The 24,089-nt window shown below is 37.3% G+C and overlaps 1 protein-coding gene across 6 annotated transcripts in view; it reads left to right on the top strand.

The window, feature by feature from the left end:
* Positions 1-24,089, top strand: part of NPAS3 (neuronal PAS domain protein 3) — an 853,690-nt gene that overhangs the window by 119,500 nt on the left and 710,101 nt on the right. The window lies entirely within an intron of this gene.

Consider the following 24,089-nt stretch of genomic DNA (forward strand, 5'->3'; position numbering starts at 1 on the left):
TTTGAAATTGTGGTCTAAAAGTTTTTAAAAATGACTATATTAAAGCTCTTAGGTAAGCTTCTTTATATTGCAATAAACAAGTACTTATATGCAAGAGAATCTCGGCAAAATACATTGCACAGGTGCTACGCATCTTAGGGATTTGAAAGGTGTGTTATGTATAAATTAGCTGTCACTTTTTTTCAATCCTGTAATGGAATGATGAGTTGTAATTTGCATAATCCTTTAAGAAGTCAAATTATACTGTCATGTAGCAGACTTAACATGCTAGCTAAGATTTCAGAGCTTTGCAGCTAATTACTATGTACCTTACAGGACAGTTAAATTGAAGTTGAGTCCTCTGCCTTTGCTGCCATTTGCTTTGTCCATTACTTAACAGAATCTGCACTGTTGGTAATGAGGTGTTGCTGCTATCACTGAAGTAAACGCTCGGCTCTGGAAAGGAAAGGCATTTCAGTGTATCAGAGCTTTGACTTGTGTTGCTTTGGCTAAGAAGGAAGTTTTTGTTTTTTTTAAAACAATAGTCTAAATTGGAGTCTTCCCAAAAGGATAAAATTTTATGCTTTCCATAAACGTTATGGAATATTGACTGAAGCAACATTAACCTTTAATTAAATAAGTTATTCTATAGAAAATATGAAGTAAGGTAAACCTAGTTCCACTAAAGGCATCAGACCTTCCAGATAGACTTTGTAGATATACTTTGGTGTGTTTTTTGTCTAAAAATTCTTCCTTTGTAGTGGAGTTCCATTATTGAAAAAAAAAAAAACCCCTTTTTCCTTAAAAATCCTTTTCGAAAACAAGCTGGTGAGTTCTATATTCATTTACTCCTCCAGTTGGTTGTAGAGCATTTTCTTTCATGGTTTCCATTTTACAGTCAGCAAATTCTGGAGCCAGTGAAGGGACACAAAATGGATACCAGATGGAGCAGAGACTCTTCTCTGTATCTTTGCTATTTATTTTTCTTTGACTCTATTTCTTGATATTCTGTTGCCTACACAGAATTTCTCATCAGAATTGGTATGATTAAAATGCAAAATTGTTACTGATCATACTTTTTGAAAAATTCTTGTTATCTGTAAGTCATCCTTATTGTGGCTCATAGTGGTCAGGTTTCTAGGACTTGCTAGTGATTTTTGTGGCTCTGTTGTGATTCATGGAAACATTGAAGAAACTTTTTGCTGTATAAGAAGGGGGTCCTTTAAGGACCATCTGAAAGCAGCAGGTAACTATTGACCATTCAAGTAATTGGAGGCCAACAGCCAACTGTTGTTCACTTGTAATTAAGCAAATTTCAAGTGTCTGAAATCATCATCAGCGTAGTGGTGGAGCCTTGTCAGTTTAAAGCTGGGAACTTAGATGAGGTCACTAGGAATTCAGCCCACAGTATGGCTACCTTTCTAACTGTAGGTATCATCCCAAGGGCTGGAGTTTTTTTGTTTTTGTTTTTTTTTAAAGGATTTGTGTTATTTGTAGTCAAGGTAGACACAGTAGGCAGCGCAGCTGTGACTGCCAGGGAAAGTCACTAGGGGGATATTCATAACAAGGAAATATTGGCAAATAAATGATGAAGAAGGGGAGGAAATCCCCAAGATGTTAAATTGGAGCACTGTCACTGAGATGATTAATGGTGTTGTGTATTTTAGTGAAGATGCTTATCTGGATTGTCTTGAAACTATAGTGTACATTTCATAGCACCTATAAGAAAAGCATGTGGTGCATGAACACACTGAAAAGTCCGTGGATTCAGATTTTATTTTCCTGAGTGAGTACTTTCTTCAACTTCATCTTTGGCTTCTGGCTATCAGGAAGCTGATGGTAATGTATGTTACATAGAAATATGTGTATTTTATATAATAATAGTTGGCATTTGTGTAGTTTCTATAGGGTTGAAAATATTTTTGTGAAAAAGATGGGTACTTTTCCAACACTCTTGAGGGGTGAATAGTATCAATAATAGGGAAATGGTGGTTGCTCAGATTTCCTTTCTAGGTAAACTGGCAGAGTTGTTCATAGGGCTATGATAGATAAAAGACCAAACTTTTATCACTGATGAGGTCAGTTCTCTGTCAATTTCTGGTGAAGGGGTGGTGGTCCTGGAAGGCACTCTAGCTTTCAGTTTTAAGCCATGATAATCCTGATTCTGTTTAATGAATTATCACTTGCCTTTAAGGATCTTTTGTCAGTGACTGCAGGGGCACCGTTGGGCAGTTACTTAACCTTCTTGGGTCTCAATAATTACTACTAGAGATAGGGATAGATACAGACTAATGACATAATTTTATCTTCAATGAGCTTAGTCTGTTTCAGCACTGTTTCAATTTTGCGGGCCCTCCCCAAATAGTGGGATAGAAGTCCAATTTAGTGGATTAAGATCAGAATTTAAAAAAAAAAATAGAAAAGAATAAAAAACTTCAGTGCATTGTACTTAATGAGTGTGTGTTTTATCTTGTGAGGCTTCTGTTTTTGTTTTATGTGTGTATGTAAATGTACATAAAACATTTGTGTCAATGGGGTAGACCCTGAGATAAAACATTTGTGTTTTATATCCGAAAAAGATTGAGAGCTTCTGTAATAGAGTTGGTAGGTAAGTATATAAACATAATAAGAATGGGTGTTACGTCATTGCATTCAGGATACAGGGGGTTATAAAGAAAGAAATGGTCTGAAATGAAAAGGCTGCCCTGTCTATCTCTTCTATCAGAATGTGCTGGTGCCGACTTGCATGGGCCCATGAGAATCATTGTATGCACATCTTTCCCATTCTGTGATCCCTGACCTCATGTTAGTAACTGGAAATTGGGCAAAGTATTCGCACTATGGAAATTGGAAAGTGCTTCAAATCAGGTGCCCTCTTATCCCAACGAGTTGTTAAATATTTACCAGCACATCACTGTTCTTGATCCTTTCAACTGCAATTCTGTGGTTTTAGAATTGTGATTTTTTTTTTTTACGTTTTAAAACATGTGGGATTTAGATGTTATTGGGAGTTATTAAATAATTTTAGTAATATTGAAAATTTAAAGTACACAGGAATATAAAACCTGTGGTTAATTCAAAATGTCTATAGAATTTTAAAATGGTAGTTATTCTAAGTTCTTATATTAAATATTTATGACATGGCCAACTTAAAATTGTAGTCTGTGATAATTTTCTTGGCAAAGGATAGGGTTTTCAAACACACTAACCATATTGTAAATATTTGACAAATTTTTTGTTAATTATTTTGGTAAGTGCTGAAACAGAACTCAGTCCTCTTTCTCCATTTTTCAAGATGTCTTTAAGTTGGCAATAATATCTCTGGATTTTAGTAAGTTCACCTGTAAAACAGTGGTTTGATTGGGAGATGCCACAGTTCTTTGCAATTAAAACAATTGTCTTATTTGTTTTCTCTATTTTCAAGCAAAAGTAAAAGTGTGGAGAGTCTGAAAAAAGAGAAGACCACCCTTTTCAAAATAATTATAACTTTAAACTTCTAAATAAAGGCAAGAAAATATTTGAGTTGGAGGAAATGACATTTCCATGGACACGAGATGGAATTTTATCACAGAATACAGTGGCAATCACTTGGGTTAAATATGTGATGGTGAGAAAAGATAACTGGGAAGTAGTAAACTGAGTAAGGCCTTTTAGAGCCTCGAAGCTTGTCACAGTTTGGCCCTGTGACCGTATTGTAGCTGGGTTCAAGAACAACAATTTCACTAATATTTAGAGAAGATGGAGTCTGGGGAGTCCGGGGAGACTGGAGCTTAAATGACTGTTTGGTGACCACATGCTGTGCTGTTGTAGGAATTCCTTCAGTACCCTAAATTTTAAAGAGCTTTCCCCCAAGTTCCTCCTCTCCAAGATTAAGAAGGTGTTTGTCCTCGACTAGACAGTTGTTACCTATAGAGAAGGAAAGGGCCATTGGCCAAATTGGGAGAGTTGTCCAGGCCCCTTTACCTCCATGAAATTCATTCCTTCTTGGTACCTGGTGAGTGTTTCCTGTCCAGGCCTTTGCCAGAGGCACTTTTGTCATACCCCTCATTGCAGATCAGGTGTTGTTCACAGATAATGTTACTCTTCTCAGGGCCATTTGCATTTTAATAGGCAACTGAGTGAAAGAATTCAAGCAAAAAAGGGAATTCTCCAATGGAATAATGTCAGGCACCTAGACAGGAATTGGAAATATTAATTTTGGGCTGGGAAAGGAGAGGGAATGTTTTCTTTCTTTCCTGAAAAGAAGAAACCCAGAATGAGGGTGCTCTCCTGCTCAGTATATCATAAGGCTGGCTTTGGCTAAGAAGCGTGGGTTTGGAAGTGGACAAACCAGACTCCAAAAAGAGGAAATTAACGAGGTCCACAGACAAGAAGAGAACGAATAAAGAAGTAACTCCCCAGTCTTTATCAGCTGCGTTGTGCCAGACAGAGTGCTAACCAGTTGCACGTGTTCTCCCAATTAAGGAGAACAAGACAGGTTCCTTGTCAGGCAGGCTGCTGGGGGGATAGATGGTCACCTGTACTGACTGGGAGGGAAAGGTCAAGGAGGCTCTAGCCGCAGCAGCAGTGAATTTTTCTGGCTGTTTAACCTGATTGATTGATTGCAATTATACAGGCCCCACACCCCCTCCCCCGCCATTGGAATAATTTATGCCAGTTGTAGTTGGATCAGTAAATAACAAAGAATTGAGAAAAGAGAAATATACAATGAACTTCATAAAGAGCTCTAATAGAATCTGCATGTTAAACAGACATTGAACTTCCTAGCAAGAACTGCTTCAAGCTTTTCGACATCCAAATGAATTCTAATTTCCACATCATGCCTTTCAGACCTCAGCATGGTTTCTGGTGGTTTCTCCCAGTTAATTTTAGCATCACACCAATGATTTTTGCCTGTAAATGACTTGAAGTGGTATACTTTGGTAATGTGGATGGTGTATTATTTAGGGCTAATGCCAGGCTAGCTTAAAAAGGAGCTAATTTATTCATTCATTTAACAACTATATTTTGATCTTCACCCATGGGTCAGGTGTTGTTCTGCATAAACTGACTTAGAGGTGACTAAGAAAACCTTTGCCCTGCAGAAGCCTAGAAGACTGATGTGAACAAGTAATTGGGATTCTGTGTAAGAGCTATCTCCGGTGGCACTATGAAAGGGTGTGTGTGAGTTTAAACAGTGGAGGTAGGCCCTGGTGATCTTCACAGAAGAGATTTTGATTTGGGGGAGAGATTTTGATTGCTTGAAGTAGTGATTTGAGCCCAAAGACAGGTATTTCTGGCATAAGAAATTGCAGATGGCATATGTCAGGAGTGGAGGGCGCAATAAGGGTGATAGGACTTGAGGCTGGAGAAAGGGAAGCTGAGTCATTGGGGTGGACTGCCATCCTGGGCGAGCCCTGGAAAAGCTTTCAGAAAAAGGAGATTGTGGTGGAGACTGCAAGTCAGAAAACAGCTCTGCAAGTTGCTTAGCCCTGACAGGCAGGAAACCTATAAGAGTGGCCCACCATCTCAGCCTCTCTTTGTTGGGAAACTCCTCTCATGTGCTTTGCATGGAGAATGTGCAGTCATGCTGTGTTTGTTAGTTTGAAGCTATTTTTGACTTCTAAACATCTTGTAGGACACTACCAGTATGAAAACCAGTTCAGGCCTGTCTATAAGTTCATTACTTTTCCTGGTTTGAGGTACACCATATTTGCCTCTCTCCTCCCAGATTACTTATAACTCAAGATAAACTAATGGCAGAGAGTAAAAAAAATGGACAGGCACAGGAGACATGACTTAAAATGAAAGACTATTAATTGGCTTTACCTGAGTATATATTTTTGTGATGAGAGAAGTGCCTGCCTCGATTTTTAAAAATAATTGGCTACTGACACACCTGAAGTATGTATAAGAACTCTCTAGAAACTTGAGAAGGCAAAGGTCAAGGTGAGAGGAATAGAGCTACAATGAACCTTTTGTATGTGTGCTGTTGAACTACAGTGTTCAAAATCACTCACAGTGGTTTCAGAGAGAGACCAGGAGACTAATGTGCTTGTGCCCAGGTCTTAAAAAATAATACAGCAAACTTAGTTATACATACACTATGGTTTTAATAAATTCTCACCTTAAGAACAGCTTGTTCTGTGTGTTCTGTGTAAAGTTGTCTTGAGTGAATTTTTGGACTTAGTTTATGCATTAGAGTGGAAAAATTATGCTTTAGTCTTGGTGAGCACGTATTTTAAGAGATCCACAGGTCCACACAATAGTATTTAATCCTTGCTAGAGGTAGTTAAACCTCCTGGAAATGGATCAGAGTTTGATCCTCGCCCCATAATGATTAAATCTGGGACTGTGGCTAAGTTTCTTAACTCGTAATGCTCCGGTTTTCTCACTTCTAAAATGGGGTAAGAATGAAAATGATCTGATAGCTGTTTTGGAGAATCAGTGGGCAAATGCCTTGACATTTTAAAAAATATTCATGATAAGTTTAGGTACTAAGTATGATTTTTTTTTTTTTAACCACCATTTTGCAGATAACAGGGGTCTTAAGCGAGCTGGACCAGTGCACTCAAGGTTAAGAAGGCAGGATAAGGTGAAATTGAGTTTAGCATCACCAAATGATTGCTCACTGGACCAATCTGCTCTCCCATCCCCTTACCTGTTGTTGTAAATTAAGTTTTATTAGACCACAACATACCCATCCACTTCTACATTGCCTGTGACTGTTTTTGTGTTAGTGGCAGGGTTGAGTAGTGCTGACAGAGACCATATGGTCCACAGTCTCAAATGTTTACTATGTGGCCCTTGACAAAAAATTTGACTCTGCATTAAACCTCAGTCTGTTTGACTTAGAGCATAAGGCCCACACCATAAAACACTGGTGCTTGGCATATAATAAGTACTCACTAAATGAATACTCCTTTGTTCCTCCTGTAACTTAAGGTACAAGTGTTCATATCAAAGAACTCCTGTCAAAAAAACCCCAAAAAACTCATGTCTGCAAAATAGAAATAGTAAACATTCACCTTCCAGTGGGGTGAGCCATTGTGGCTGTGGAAATGCTGAATTCCTAAAAGAACACCTCCTGAATTCTGTATTATATCTGCCACTTGTTACTATGCTTTATATAATGTAACTTGCAAGAAAGAATTTCCATCTTCAAAACATTCAAAGTAAAGTACATACTTAAAGGGAATAATTCTGAACTTCAATGAATATTCAGAATGGGGTAAATTAACCTATAACAGAAAATTTCATATTCCTTGGAAATTTAGAAAATCTTCCTCATGAAAAATGTGGAATCCCCACTTTTTGAGCAATAGATCATAATACTATATAAACAGTGTGTTTATAGTAGGGAAAAATGCAATAGGGTTTCTTTTCATGAAAAGACTTATAATTTATAGATTTTATAGATTTTAAAAGATTTTTATAGATCTATAATACCTTTCCTAATAGTTTTCCCAAGAAGAAAGGGATGAGGTTATGATTTCAACTTGACCCTACTCAGAACTTTTATTTCCATGCATTGGTCTATTATTGGTTCTGGGAACTCCCTGTCCTCTGTTCAGTAAATGACCTCAGGTTTGGATTTGTGTTATTTTGGAGCTTAGGGAGCACACTGTGCATCCTGTCAACTTGTATTGGGGAGATAATCTTAGAATTTCTTTTGACTAAGCCCACTGCCATGACTTTGGGTTAGTGAATGGGCAGATTCCTACATTAGTTTTATTTTCTCTTGGAATAGCTGAGTATTCTTCAGAAAGGTACAATACATTTTCATTCTGGAACACTTGGAAAATGCAGATAAACATAGAGGAAAAACTACAACTTTTGTAGTTGTGCCACACATAGATAACCACTGTTCACAACTTCGGGTCTATATATAATTGGGTTGATAAGCATGTCATCTTTGACAGGTATCTACATATATAGGCATTTTGTCATGCATTCGTCCTGAAGTTGTCTCAGCTAGGAAGCTTCTGGGGCCACATTCTAACTGGTACACAAGCAGCTTATTTAAGGGAAGCTAGAAGCTGTAGGGTCACCTTCCATTTAGAAACCATGTTTTGCAGAGATTTCCCTTCGTGAATTTTTTTTTCCTGTTGCAGTTTGTATATTTCTTCACAACTTCTATCAGCTTCTTGTTGGGGAAACGTCTTGTGCTTGGTGGCAGGGGAGAGAACGTTCCAGCAGGAACCAGTGATGTTAGTGGCAATAGTGACTGAAATCTTAAGCAGAAAAATTCCTTCCCTACCATCTCAATTTGCTTTTTATCTAGTACTTCATCATTTAGAAATAGTTTTGAAAGTTAGAAGATGAAACAAATGGTGAGAAGGGTGTGGTAGGTTGTAGTAACAAGGCTTTTTAAGATTAGAACATGTACATGTGTAAGAAGTAACTGCTGGATGATGAGATGGAGTTTTCTGGTCACTTTACACATTCTCACATGCCACATCTACATCATTATTGAGGTTGCTTATAAAGTGAGTTCTATTTATTGTGTTCAGCACTGAGCTATTTTGCTCTGGTTTTCAAACCAGAAAAGCCTGGGTCTTGGGAGAATTTTGGTTCAATGGCCAGCATGTAAGGAAAGCGTTCTTGGGTGATTTTTCTATTGTCAAACGTGAGACCTTTGTGATGCCCTTAGCAGGGTGAGGATTCTTTGGAATTGACTGTTTGAGATTTATGTGATTAAGTAGATGATCACTACATCCTACTTAAAACCTAATTGGCCTTCCCTGCCTTCCTCTCAGACCAGTTATAAAATAATCTCAGCAATAAATGCTAAATGCAGTGGTATCTATATATTTGATTATGTAACGAGCCTCACTCTTTGCCTTTTCTTACTAGGTACCAATGAGGAGAGTCCGGTTTCTTGCACTAGCAGTTGTCCTCACTTGCATTTCAACCAACATAAGCTTTCATAACAGCATCTTTTCTCGACTGTTTCCTGTCAGGGGTACTCAGAGCAAATCAGAGCCAATCGCATGCCTTGACCTTGAAACCAGGAAGTACATGGTCTTCTTGAGGGTTGTCCTCTTCTCTACTTCCACTAATGAAACTTTCTTAGGAATGAAATGGAGTCTGTATGGTGCATTCAGGCATGGAACCTCCTGTCTTGTGTGCTTTAAACACCAGCTGGATTTCCTGGTGAAGAACATGTTTGCAGTAATCATGGGGAGGTCTTTGTTCACTTCCAGAAAAGGAGCATGGTTTTCTAGTGACTACCTAACTGCTTGATGGCTTGAAAAGGGAAAAATAAGCAACAGCTTGGATTCTCATCTCCCTGGAGAAATTCATCATGTGTCCTAAGTCTTGAATTAATAATGGTGAAAGCAGTGACATTCATGTCACCATGTTTTTAAAAGAAGAGGTTTGGAGACCTATCCAGTGGGGAGGATGGTGAAGGGTAGGGGGACTTCTTGAGCTCTTATAAAATTGATGATCAATAAATTCATCTGATAGTGGGATTGTTTACCCTCTTTTCTGAATGCTGCTTTTAAGACCTAGAAATAAATTTGTGAGGCTGGTAGGAATAAATAAAGCTGATTTTTAAAAAAATATTTACTGTATTTGTGAAATGTCTTGGGGAAGGGAAGACTAGAAAACTAGAATTATGGGCCGGCAGATTTTAAGTAGAATACATTTTTATAAGAATCTAGTGGCAAGTTTGGTTCACTTATACCACATACACCTTTATTGGCTCTCTTCAGGAGGAGTTTGCCAGACACAAATGATTGCTGTGATATAGTGTTTTCACAACTTCAGGCTCTGAGCTATAGAGAACGAATACAGCTGAATTTATTCTTCCATCCACAGGAAATACTCACAGAAGGTGAGATCTTCCATTGTGATACAAAATTGATCTTCTGTGAACAACATAAGTTTTAACTCTTGACAGTGAAGTTGTGGTTGAGTTTCACCATTCCTGTTTCTGTGTTGGCTGGTTTTCTGTATGCAGGGAGATAGAGGAGGCTGACATCAGGAGAGAAGTAACCTGTTCCAAGTCTGGTGTTCTGTGGTCTCTAGGCATTGTTGTAATTGACCTTCACATCCATATTTGAAGTTATTAGGTAATATTCTCATTTGGCACTCAAGAAAATGAAGGCACAGAGCTTGGGTGGCTGCTCAACTTACATAGCTAATAAGGTTTAATCTGATGACTGTTCATGACAGAACACTACAGGTCAGTGTGGCCCAGCAGTTCCACTTTCAATTGGATGAAGTGGCCGTTTGGAGCAGGATGATACTAGTCCATAAGAAACATCCACTGTACAAGAGTAGTTTGTTGAAATCTAGTTCTGTAGAACAAGATCCTGAGGAACTTAAAGCCTCATCTATAGAAAAGAATAAGTATGTTGTATCTGAATGCTAATTGTTTAATGGCCTTTGTATGCATATCTGTATATTCTCCAGTAGGGGGACAATTAGGTCTGCCCTTTGCAGGATAAGGACAGATGAAATTTCCAGTTATCACACAAAAGTAGATGAGTCCCAAGTTTTCATCTTGAGTCCCACCTCTTTGCCAACTTGAGTTTTGTATTTCCAAATGACTTGAGGTTTCTACTTGTGGTTTGCTTGACTTCAGCATACACATGTAATGGTCAGCAAATTTGCAGGCACTTCTATAGACATTGCCAATTAATCCGGTTTTGGTTTTTTTTTTTTTTTTTTTTTTGCCAATTAATCCTTACAGTAACCCAGTGAACTGTGTTTTATCTTTCTCTATGAAAAAAAAAAAACACAAAACAAAACAAAACCCAACACTAAACAAAAACCCTTTGAGTCCTAGATGTTAAGTGATATGAACACTTTCACACAGCTGTCATGGGGTAGGGCCTGCCTGAAGAGTGTGACCTTACTCATTTCCCAGTCTGGGGTTCCCTCTACGACTGTGCAGCCATGCCCCCAAAACAGAGCTCTGTGTTTTCCTTAAAATTATCCTCTCCTACCCTGTACTACTTACACTTTATCCTAATTTTTGTAGTCATTCAGGCTTGCTCTTGGACGCTTGTCCTCTTGTCTCCAATAGTCTGTTTTTAGCATTATTTCTTGTAAAACACACAAAACCAAAACCAAAAAACTTACCTTCTGTTCCCACCTCCTTGACCTAAATTATTTTGTGCCTAGCTTGTTACAGTCTTCCGTTTAGTTGTCTTATCTCCTATCTTCTTCAAATTTAGATAAATGCTAGAGGTCTCCTGTATACGAAGTACTGTGCAAGGGAATGCAAAAGTATCTTTTTGGACCACCCTATAGTTACCAGATTAAAATCCTGTTTCAAAGTCCTTAATGGTTCCATCTTACTGTATGGTGTCTATAGTCTTGGCTTAGTGTTCAAGACCCACTGGTCTTGAGCCAATCTGTCTTCCCTTTCCCCCCAACTAGGGTACCTCTCACCAGAAGTTCTCTCTGCTCCTATGAGCCATGTCCACTTAATCTTGTTAGGCACAACACACACAGACTGACTCTGTGCTTCAGCATTATCCACAGTGTTTCTCTCTTTTCTTAATTCAACATATTTATTTGGTACCTTCTACCCAGGAACTATTGTGTTGGGATAATGAACTAAGACCAGAATCTCTTTCCTCAGAGTTGGAGGGCATTAGAGACTGATAGTAAATAGTTAAAGTTACAAACTGAGAATACAATATTGTCTAGGCAGTCGTGGTCAGTGCTGTGGAACAAAAATGGAGAAGGTTAAGAAGGAATTAGGAGTTCCGGGTGAAGAGGAGTGTGTTATGGTTTCAAGTAGGTGCAACCCCATTTAAGAAGATGACATTTGAGGGGATCCCTGGGTGGCTCAGTGGTTTAGTGCCTGCCTTCGGCCCAGGTGTGATCCTGGAGTCCTGGGATCGAGTCCTACATCAGGCTCCCTGCATGGATCCTGCTTCTGTCTCTGCCTCTCTGTCTCTCTCATGAATAAATAAAATCTTAAATGACATTTGAGTAAAGACTGTTAGGAAGTGAGGTGGTTAGGCCCCAGATACCCCTGGGGAAAATTCTCCAGGCAGAGTGAGCACCTGCCATAAAGGCTCAGAAGCTGAAGCACTTTTGCCACTTTTGAAGATTGTGGGGAGGCTGGTGCAGTGGGTCAGAAAGAGCAAGGACTCTGGCTAGAGGCAGGGAGGGGGAGTCATGGGGGGCCACCACATAGGACCCTGGTAAGGCTTTTGGCCTTTCAGCCTCCACTGGAAAGGGAGCCTTGGGAGGATTGGGACTTGAAAACTAATGGGATCTGACTGAAGTTTTAGAATCAGCCCGCTGCTAGCTGAGCATGTGCTTCAGGGGAACATGGGTGGAAACAGGGAGACTTGTGCAGAGACTATCATGGTCATCATCAACATGGTTTACATGGAGGGTGTGGAAGTAGAGGTGGTGAGAAGAATTGGGAGTCTGATATATTCTGAAGGAAGAGCCAACAGGATTTTCTGAGGGAGTGGATTGAGAGGGGATATAAAAGGAAGAAGAAAGTCAATATTGAATCCAGGATTCAATTCTAATGCATCATTTACTCTGTATCACATGTGAGGTGGCATTCAGTTGTCTATAAGCAAATAAGTACCCTTAGGTACTCTTAAATTGAATGAGGAAGCAGGTCATAAACTTATAAGTGAAAGTATACGTGTCTGTCTATGGATGTAGATCTTAATAAGAGTGCATGTTCCTTTAAGATATGTATTCATTTATCAATCCACAAACCTTTCTTAGGTACTTACTATAGGGCAGTGGTCATCTTACCTTCTCAGTAGTGCTAAATGGAATTAGAGGCAGTTTCAGTATAGTGGACAAAAACACAGGCTCTAATGAGACTGAGGGATTCCAACCCTATTTGAGTCATTTATTTTGCTGGGTGATCTTGAACAAGTTGCATAAGTTCTCTGTTCCCTATTTTTCTGGTCTGTAAATTGGTAGTAATTTCTCTCCTAGGGTTTGCTATAGGAGTAAATGAACAAATGCGTGTAAAGTACTTACAACAATGCTGGTACATATTAAGTGTTCAGATAGTGTTTATCTTTCCTAAGTGTTTAGGAAAAATTAGTTAAAAGAGGATTGACATTTGGAGTGACTTTCCTTCTTTAAACCCCATGTTCAAGACCTGCCAAGCTGCATGGGTAATAAATGTGAATAATAAGGTCTCATAGTAAGCCTTGCTTTTCAGCTGATGGTTAAAAATAACAGGAGAGAATTGCATTACGATCAGTCTGATACCTGCCTCTCTTTAGAGGTGGACATGGAGGCTGGTCAGTATCCCTCTGGGTACATTTGATTGACAGACTGGCAAACAGTATTTAAATACCCTAACACATAAAACGATCAATGTTTTCTTATTATTTTGTAGCTTAAAATGTTGAATGTATATTAAAATGAGAAAAATAATTTTCAGGATAGATATGACTTTCCTAGTACATAAAAGCAAGGAGATCACATCAAGAAGGGAATATTATCTTTTTGCCCAAATACAGGAAATTACTATTTTTCCCTCCATGTTTTTATTTTGATACCTAATATTGCCTTTCTTTTCTTTCTTTTTTTTATTTCTCATGTGGTAGTCTTCCTTTCATCCCCCTTATTATCAGCAACTAATTGGGCCTCCATATCCAGGAAGTAGCAGTGTGTTGCTGCTGTGGAACTCGTGCAGACATGTTTAGTGTCAGGGGTGGTTTGAAGGGCAGCTTAATTCTGCTTTCTTGGTGCTTGGTACTTCAGAGCACTTGGGCTGTTTGAGCTTAGTATTTCTGATCTCATTCTGTACATTCTAGATGGCAATGTAGACAGTGGCTGTCAATGAGTAACAGGTAAATATTGAACAGGGAAGCCCTTTTGATTAACTTTGTGGATCATTATTTGAGGGTAGCTTGCAGTCAGAACAGCTCCATCACTCATGATCACAGCACATGGCATGGGGGCTCACAGCATCAAGCTGTTGGTTGGGAAGCTGAGGTTGTAGTCTTTGTTCTGTACCTGGTCCTGCATTCATGCAGTACTAGACTAGTTAAAACTATCTAGTAAGCAAAATGGTGATGATTTAACACAATAGGAATGCAAGACACTTAGGATGATAAAGCACAAAGAATGATCTAGATGTACTTTGCACTATATGGGTATGAATATAATAAGCAAATTTTTAATATTTTGAACTTTAATTGTTTAAATTTTTTATAGAGATCCAGAAATTGTTTAATATGGAATTTAGACAGTTACGGCAGATTGAAAGTGAATTTTTGATCCTACTAGTTTGTGCTAAAAAGAAATAATTCCAGCCTGATCTGCTTCTTAAGATTTAGTTTATATCACCTAACAGGTAAAACTGTTCCAATGACACATTTATTCAGAAGGTCGTTCTATGATCAATTTTCTGTTAAGTGATTCTGATCCTGTTGTTGAACCTCATGGTACATTAATGGTTTATCACCACTTCAAACAATATCATTATAGTTATTAATATTTTTGAGTTCCCATCAATGAATATTTCATGGTACTCAGTGAAAAGACCTAGATAAGATTGAATAAAAAAAAGAAAGCTACCTTGTCTCAAATATTTCTAGGTCAACACTAATATGATCATTAAAAGATACAGATAGATCATGGTGGGTTCATTCACACGTCTGCAGGAGATACCTAATTCAGTTAGTTAGGTCATCCTAAAGTATTTTTATAAGGTTATCATTTTTTAGTGAATCTTAGTTGTTGAGTCTCTTAATCATGTCCAGCTATAGAAATATTCAGAAAACTAAGTGCGGTAGTTAAGATCATTAAAATAACCAATAACAGCAATGCAAACGTATCTCCTTCTTACCCTTAATCTAGAGCAATAGTTAATAGATGGGTATTTTGTGACATTATAAATATATAATCCAACATTTTAAATTTGCTTCATTAAATGGATTGATGTTACTATTACTTGCTGCTGAACATGTATGAACCAAAGAAGTGACAAAATCTATATAAACTAAAAGATAATTTTATTCTGAAAATAATTTGAATAAGGAGTACAATAGAAGTAGTTATACTAATTAGAACTGTAAATTACATGATTCTATCACATTTCTGAGAAAGGGGTTCTATGTTGATATCACTTTTAAAAATGTGCTTCAAATCAGTTTTTAAATCATGGAAAATAGTAATATTGTCAGTTTATTCTAGACTAGTTGAGAGGAACCATTCTCCTGCCATGTCCCAACTTCTCCCAGAAAGGGAAAGAACTTAAAACTTCTTTGAGAAAATAACCTCAGTTAGGCAGTACTATTCACAAAGTAATGTGTTGGGAATCATATATTATATTTTGAACTCTAAATAAACCTATCACTTACATGCAAAATATGCAATAGATTAAAAATCCAACTTAACAAATGTGAGATTTCTTTAGAGTAGAAATACACTGAATGCCTGTGCTGTATCAAGAGCAGTAACAGGCTACTGAATTGGTCTCTTTCTCCAGAGAAGCCAGGATCTAATTTGGAATAGGTTCCAAGTGAACATGTGTTAGGTGGTCCCATCTTAACCCCACCAGAAAACTAAAAAATAATTTGATATAAATCTTTGTTTAGAACTGAAATAGCAGGGGATGCAGTGGGTCAAGGTAGAATTGGCAGGGCCATGTGGAAATGTGTACACATGGCATGGTTATCTAGCAAAGCCAATACTTTTAGGCCTTTGGTTTCTTAAAATTATAGGCAGTGAATTCAGCATTTAATCTTTCTCTTTATGGGGCAGGAAGCTTGGCACACAGTATTCTTTTGTGTAGACTTGTGACCCATACTATAATTGTTATATTTCTAAGAAAATACATAAAAAGAAAAAATATACATAGAATAAAAATTCTTGTCTTTTAATATTAAAAATTTCCTAATTTTTACAACTTAGAGTTTTATGTTTATACCTCAAAAGGAGATAGAATGAATTAGATGAGGAGTGCCTAAATAATGGTGACATCTTTACTGCCTTTTAATAATATATTTTAGTCATTAGCTACCTTGGTAATGTTTGGGGAAAATGGAATACATTGGGCTAGGATGGCAGTGACTTTGAAAATTATTTGGCTCTACCCAAGAGCAAATACTCTCTTTTTGTAAGAAATTTTAGAGATTCCTTAATCTCAAGGAAGTTTTAGTCCAGCAGGGAAATTAAAGTAGATATTAATTTACTGATTTGATAATTACTGAATGATAATTACTAAGTGATAAGCATTGTTCTATGCCCTAGGGATTCCATGGTAAACAGGACGTCCAAAGTTGCTACAACATGGAGTTTATACTCATTTGTGGAGGGCAGACAATATGCAGATGCATATGTAATTTTTAAAAAGTAGCACTCTGTAGTATGAAAGAAATTAAATGAGGACAAGGAGGCAGAGCATGATTAACTGCTTTTGTTACCAGAGAGGGCATATTAAGTACCTTAAGAATGACAAGTGTCTCTGTTCTCTCCAAGTACAGACAAGTCCATTTATAGGTGTAGAGAATTAGGGAACTCTTGTTGGGGAAAATGGGACTTAAGCTGGACTTTGATAGCTGGGAATGGACAAGACATGTTTGTATATGACAGAGCTTGGAAATAAGAGTTTCTGTTAAGGGCTAACTAGAAATAGAGGGTAAGATCGTTGGGACCTGAAGAGAAAATTTTGGATTAGACATTTTCTATGGTTTCGGTATATTGAAGAATAGTGGATTATGTGAGATGTTTCTACCTCTCTGAGTGGAGCTGATAAGAAACAGAAGTCACCAGATGGGCTTTTAGGATAATTAAGAAATGAGAAGACTACATAAGTTTTCTATTTGTACAGGTGACTATTTCCAAGGTTTATTTAAGGGCCGTGATATTAATGTGGGGTTCTGTGGAGGGGATCATGTGATATCCTGACTCAAAGTATTCTGCAGGCTGGAAAGTTTGGGAGTCACTGTTTGAGGTCCAGTATGCTGGCTGTGGCTTACATGATAACCTACATTCCTAAGCAGGATTCAATCAGGAAATACTTATTAAAATGATGTGTGTCAATAGTGCACCAAGATAGCAAACATTTGGGGACATGAATAGATAACGAAAAAAGGGTCCATAGATGAATTATTTTAAGAAATGGCCTCCATTTAATTTGTATTTTAATCTTACAGGAATGGGTGACATAAACTAGTGATGAGCAAATAATGACCTTTTGTTCTGTTGGTTGGTGAATGTTACTGGTGAGTCAAGGTGCCAATCAACATGCATGTTGCAGAGGCAGCACAGGAATGACACATTGTTTCTTAAACTTTAGTCACTACATGGGGATGGCTATGTATATGTGTTGGCTAATGGCACAACCAACTTGTGTGATTAATATTCATTTTTTTGATAGCCACCATATTGAGAAGTTTGCCATACATTTTTCTGATCTGTTAGGAACTTCAGTATTCACACTTTTGTTGCTTCCTACCTCCATCTAGGTAAATAATTAGAGAAGAAGGGGAGAAAAATCCCATTTTAATCATATTGTCCTTAGAGTTTATAAATGAAGTATTTTTTGCCTCAGTAGATAGGCCCCTCTTGAGAGATGTTCCATCCTACAAGACAAGGGTTTTCACCTTTTAAAAGATAAGACTATGTTAATTAGTGGAACACCAGAATCTCAGAGCTAACTCCATTTTTATAGGAGTTCTGACAGTAGTTCCTGTGCACTGGTTTCTGTAGGAATTCTGACTTACCTATTTTAAGATTTTGTGCACTTATGACTACAGATGATAGTTTATTCCTAGAAATATCTGGACTCCCAGGATCTTTATAGGGTCCTTCTACATATTCAGATGACTTAAATTTTTTTTGAATTTTATTTTAATTCAATTAATTAAATAATATATTATATTATTAATATAATTATAATAATAATTATATTATTATAATATATTCAATTATATTAAATAATATAATGTATTATTGGTTTCAGAAATAGAGGTCCGTGATTCATCGGTCTTATATAATACCCAGTGCTCATCACACATCACGTGTCCTCCTGAATGCCTGTATCACCTAGTTACCGCATCCCTCCACTCCCTCCCCTCGAACAACCCTCAGTTTGTTTCCAATAACTTTAAAGAACATGAGCCTGAGTATCTTGGAAGGGAAGCTGACTCTATCATTAGCAACGTGTTAAGCAGCTTAGTTCACATCGTTTTAAGACTTTTAATGCCTTTGTTCGGAAATCCTATTTTCTTTTTAATTTCATAGACGTTGTTATTAAAAGTCCTCATGACCTTTGTTTTTAAGCTGTATCTTGCACTTGCTGTCTTCTCTGTCTCCTGACTTTAGCTTATGAAGCTCATCTCACCCAGTATAACTAGTGCTCCATTCTCCTAGTTGAACTGGCTAGTCTCTTGGTCCACCTTCTTGTCCATGTGTGGTGCCAGGACATATTTGGTACCTGCTTGTTTTTCAACAGAAAAACAACTGCTTCTTTAATGCTAGATATTGACCACTGAGATGGGGTAAAGGGGGAATTATTATAAGTTAATTTAACTTCTTCAAAATATTTGTTTAGGGAGGCAGTGGTTTAATGAATGTTAATAAGTTTACAATTCAGCAAATCTTTAATAAACTGTATTTGCAGAGTCCATAAGAAATCTGTATTTTGTTTAACTTCTAACATTTTAAGATTTAGTTTTTTATTTGGTTAATTAGTAGAATTGGATTGAGCTATATTACACTCAGTTTTTCGGTCATTCACAATTCTATGTATCTATTTGTGTCTGTAATCATAATTGGTCTTCAGAATCCTTAACCAATGAAACAGGCACTTTGTTAAGTAGTAAGCATCTTTTACAATTTCTATAACAATTTCTCACTAAACCGAAATATCATTTAATTGAAAACAAAAATCCCTGCCCTTGTCTATCACTACGTCACCCTCAGTCTTCTCCAAAAACCTAAAAACAAGGGTCTTTGTCTTTTATCACCAGATAATTTATAATGAATAGAGAAGTTGATAAACAGAAATGAGACCTCACATTCCAAGAAAAACGTCCAGATTTGTAGGATTGCGTGGAGTATTGCTTAGGAAATCTGCAGTAGCAAGTAGAGAGGCTCTGTGCTGACAAGCCACTTGGAGCCCTTGAGCTGGGGAATTTTGTTTTCCCATAGGTACTATGTTACCAATTACATAAAGAAGAGTACAGACTTTGTGTTAGTTGATAAATGGAGATCAGAATCATTTACTAGGTTATTTTATGGTATTTGTTAACAATATTTACCTTCCTAAATTAATTCAACATAATCCTTACTGAAGCTTTCCTTCATTTCTGGAAGACATATAGATAATGTGGTACTTTTATAAAGCCTTACATGGCACTGAAAAACTGATTTTTGCCTTAGCTCAACAGAGCAGCAAGATTATATTAACATAGACTTTGGAACATTTGAGTTCCCATAGGGTACAGAGTGTGGCTGATAGGACACGACTTGCCTTCAACAGTTGTTTTAACAAGATATCCTTCATATACAATATACGGAGCTGAAAGGCATAACTGAGTAATGTTAGCAAGAAACACTGTTGGCAAAATTCTTGACTTTCATCTTTATCTGATTAATCCAAAGCAATGTTACTTACAAAAAAGTATTTTCAACTGAATATATATGATATTTATTTTTTAAATGTCTGTAACTTTACAAGAACTGGTTTGGGTGTGTGACTTCTTTTTTTTCCCCCTACGAATAGGTTTTCTACAAAGTACAAAGAAAGATATCCACGACTTCAGATGAGTGATGAAGAGGCTTGATGCTGTTCATTCATGAAACAATTGTTTATGAGCACCTACTAGATGTCAGGCACTAGAAATACAATAGTGGATGAAGCAGGGAAGGGTGTGAGCTCTTACAGTAGTGAAATTCATGCAGACAATAGGCAGATGGGCTGATTACAGAATATATAAGGGGATAAGTGCTATAGAGATGAAAATAAATGGAACATGAGTTTGGGAGTCCCAAAGATGGGGGTGGTGGGGTTTGCAATTTTAAATGGGGTGACCAGAAAAGGCCTCCCAGTGAAGGTAACAAATGAACAAGATTTGCAAGGAGATGCTGGAGCAAACTAAGTGTATACCATTGTTTCACCATTTGAGAATGTATTAGTCCTGGTCAACTGACTATATGCTCACTTTCTCCAGGGATGGTCATATGGCCTATATTTAAATGTTCTCTCTGATGCCTTACATTCTGTTTTATTTTGCTCCACTTTTCTAGAGAAAAAATGAATTTCACAGAGCATTGAGCTCATTGGATAAAAGGTCCTGTGATTTTTTTTTTTAAAGAAAGCATAAATTAACCTTCCATAAATATCCTAAATTCCATCTTATCAAATTGGTTTTTTTTTGTAAATGTTTAAAAGTGTAAAAGAAAGCATTTCCCTCTAAAAATGTTATTTTTTCTAATTTACTAATTAACACTTTCTCCTGCTTAGCACTTTCAAGACCTGATTTAATTACAGTTTCTGGTACTTAAATAGTGTTTTAAAGTGAGCCAGTGTTGGTTTGCTCAAAAACATTGCAGTGTGTTTTTTGCCCCTTTTGGCTTCTGTTGATATGAAATGTATCAGTTATTTTCACTGCCAGAATCCACATTGAAAATACATGTAGTTCTGTTACTTGGATGATGGAACTGTGACTAATCAGGGAAATATTAGATGTACATTTGCTTCACAATCCCAAGGATAGAGCTAATTGAGCACTTTTTCCTTATTAATGTGCACGTAGTTCTGATTTGGCTCTGGGCTTAGAAATAAAATGAAAGAAGCACCACTTTTGTTTATTCTGAGTTTGGAGACTGCATTCGAATTGGTTCTCAAAATATTGAGATGATTTCTTCCCTGGAGAGGTTCCTGCCTTGCTATCTATGGTAATTGTTAATCAATTTAGAGTCGTTTGGTAAAGTGCACACTAGTGTCTTACCAAAAAATAAAACCATGGGAATGATTTCCAAAAACAAGAGAAAATCAGATAAAGAACAGAGTAGTTAAATTTTTATCAGAAGTTTTCTCTTTGAATGCATCAACCTTACAGTAACACAATGGATATAATAATATTAAGTCTATATTTAAGGCAGGGTAGAAGAAATTCCTGTAGAGTGAACTCTTATTTCCCAGCATTGTTTCCTTCCTGGTAGAAGTCACACAGAAATAGAAAGAATTTCTTGTTGATACAAATGTGCAATGTCCTATTTCTTAGGTTTCTTAAATGTGTAACATTTGGAGAAATTAAATTATTTTAGTGTAAGGATTTCTCAGAGTTAAATAGATTTAATATCAGAAAATAATTGGGAATTAAATATTTCTAATGAACTGGAGGAGACTTCTGGAATTACCTTCCTAAACACAAATGCATAACTGTTATTTTACTGGTAATACCTGCCTATTCTGTGGCTTTCAAGCCTTAGTTGGTCTGTGCTGGTAATTATGTGTGCACATTCAGACATACAGTACTTGGAGACCATTTCAATTGCTTTCTTCACCCATTGTGGGGTTATTTACAGTACTGTTCTTCACTGAAGGGAGAAGTAGCTATTTATACAGAAAATACTTTCCACTGATTACCATGTTTTTCTCCCTCCAAAGTAGAACTGTCTCTCTCTATGTATACCTGATGTGTACATAAATTTTCAAGGTTCACTACCTGGAATCCTTGAACTGTGATTTTTCTTGCGCTGAATTCTTCCTGTGTGCATAGTACTATGTGGCAATAAAGATTTATAAAGTTTTTAAGATGTTTCTCGTCTACCAGAAAGCTACATATACGGTGTTTCTGGGGAGAAAAGAGATGGGATCAGCGTTTTCATCTAGGCACATAGTTCAATCTGATGTTTTTTTTTTTAGATGAACAAAGAAAGACCCAGATATATTGGTAACTATATATGATTGAAATAAGTGGTAGCCATTAGGGGAGTATGTAGGCAATTGTTAGCCTTACCACCAGAGCAGTGATGTTCAGAGGAGGTTGAAAACCAGGAAAGTTGAAGTCTTTATAGGGGAAAAAAAAAAAAAAAGGAAATTTGAGTTCACCTCACACATAGGCTTTGGGGGTTGCAATAAACAGTTGAGGTGAGAGAGCCTCATGGATGAAAACTTTGAGGCACAACTGGGCATAGCCTGGTTGTGATCTAAGTGGACAGGGGGAGGCAATAGGAGGTGATTGAGAACTGAATGACATCACAGGGAGAAGCTCCTGATATCTGAAAGGTGAGAGTGGGAGTAGGGAACTCATCAGGAGGTTGTAGAAATCTGGAAAAGGTTGCTTTTCTTAGTTACACCTTAATGTGGTTCTTGACAAAGAACCCTTTAACAAAGGAAGGGTTTTCTTTTTCACCTGCTTTGTTCTCTGAATACTCTTTGCCTGAGCATCTTTTACAGGCTGGTAATAGGTGTTACTTGAAAAATGGGTGGTTGTTTGGTAAACACTGCCTTAAAGCTAGTAGATTTCTTTATCAATAATGTACATAGCTAACGAGCTGATGTCCATTGTGAAATTACAGAAGGAGAACTGTGCCGTGTAACATTTCCCCAAATACTTTTGTCCATAGATGGCTTTTGTCTTAAAGTATTGCCATCAACAGGACAAGTATCCCTTGGAACACACTCTTCAAGTGGATGAGAAATCACTGCTATCATTTTAGAACTTTTAAAATAAAAACACAAAGTAGTCAACATAGACCCAAAGGATTCGAAATATCTACCCAGTTTGAGAGGAAAAGAGGCCAACTTTTTTCCAGCTTATTCTCAAGTACTGAAGTATATGTGAGTCGATCAGCTGCCAAACAGAAGGAGCTGTTCCAACTCTAATTTTAACGTGCCACCTTGCATGGCTGTAGGAGTGGTTCCCACATACTGCAAAGAGATTATTTTGTATAAATAGAGACTTCTCCTACTTTACCAAGTGGGAAAGAATCATTATTAAGTCCTTCCCACCTCGATTCTTGGAGCCCATTTGCATGGCTTCCGTATACTGAAGATGATCTCCCCAAACTTTCAGATCCCCTGGATAACCCTTTTGCATCCACAGTTTAAATAGTATGAAGGATTGCTGCTGTCCAGAATTAACTGTTTCTCATGCAGCCTGTCTTGCTGTCCCCCTCTTTATTCACCAGTGTTGGATAACACTGAGCTGGTTTCACAGCCAAGGAGAATCATCTCTTCACATCTCAAGGTGTCCGTGAATCAATTTGTATTGAACCACTTTGTATGACAATCCTTGGGGTATACTTGTATATTTTGGGTTATTTTGGTGCTAGCAAAGTGGAATGCTCCAGAGGGCAAACTTACATTGTTACCTTAGGCTGATTTATAGAACTTTTTCCTGGAAGGCCAAACTTGCAATGATTTCTCTTTAAAAATTTATTAAAAGATCAATTGTCCCCAATGAGTGGTCATGCCAGTGAGAAATAAGCACCGTTAAAGCGTTCATGGAAAGGAGAATTGTGTTAAAAATACAGTGAATAGTGCTGACTGACTGGATGTTTGTGGCTCAAGAGAATGTAGGTGAGCCCAGGGAGAATTGGGATGTCATCCTGATTGAAAATGTAAAAATGCTTGGATTTCGTTGTATTGTGTGAAATAATCATGTCAGTGAGAAAAATCTTGATCTATATGCCATAAACTGTTGGAAGACCAAGCTTATAACTAACTTAGGGAAGACGTGACCTAGCAATGGGGAAGGCACATCAGGCTGGAGTTGGTTTTAAGAAAGGAATAGCTACTGTGATGCTAGAAGGCCACTTAGACTTGTTTTAAAAAAACTTAAGTTTTGTGAAGCTTCAGTGAGAAAAGGATTTAAAAAAATATTGAAGATCCTGTCTACTCTTCTTGTATTCTTTTTTTTTTTCTTTTAAGATTTTATTTATTTATTCATGAGAGACACAGAGAGAGGCAGAGACACAGGCAGAGGGAGATGCAGGTTCCCTGTTGGGAGCCCTATGTGGGACTTGATCCCAGGATTCTGGGATCATGCCCTGAGCTGAAGGCAGATGCTCAACCACTGAGCCACCCAGGTTCCCCTCTTCCTGTATTCTTATTTTACTATAGTATATTTTATCACTTGTGTTTCATTATGTTGATTTAATGTTTCTCTTGAATGTTTGATGTGAAATTTAAAAGACTGAAATAAGTTCTGTTT

The sequence above is a fragment of the Canis lupus genome, chromosome 8 (genome assembly GCF_003254725.2).
Source record: "Canis lupus dingo isolate Sandy chromosome 8, ASM325472v2, whole genome shotgun sequence".
NCBI classification, from domain to species: Eukaryota; Metazoa; Chordata; class Mammalia; order Carnivora; family Canidae; genus Canis; species Canis lupus.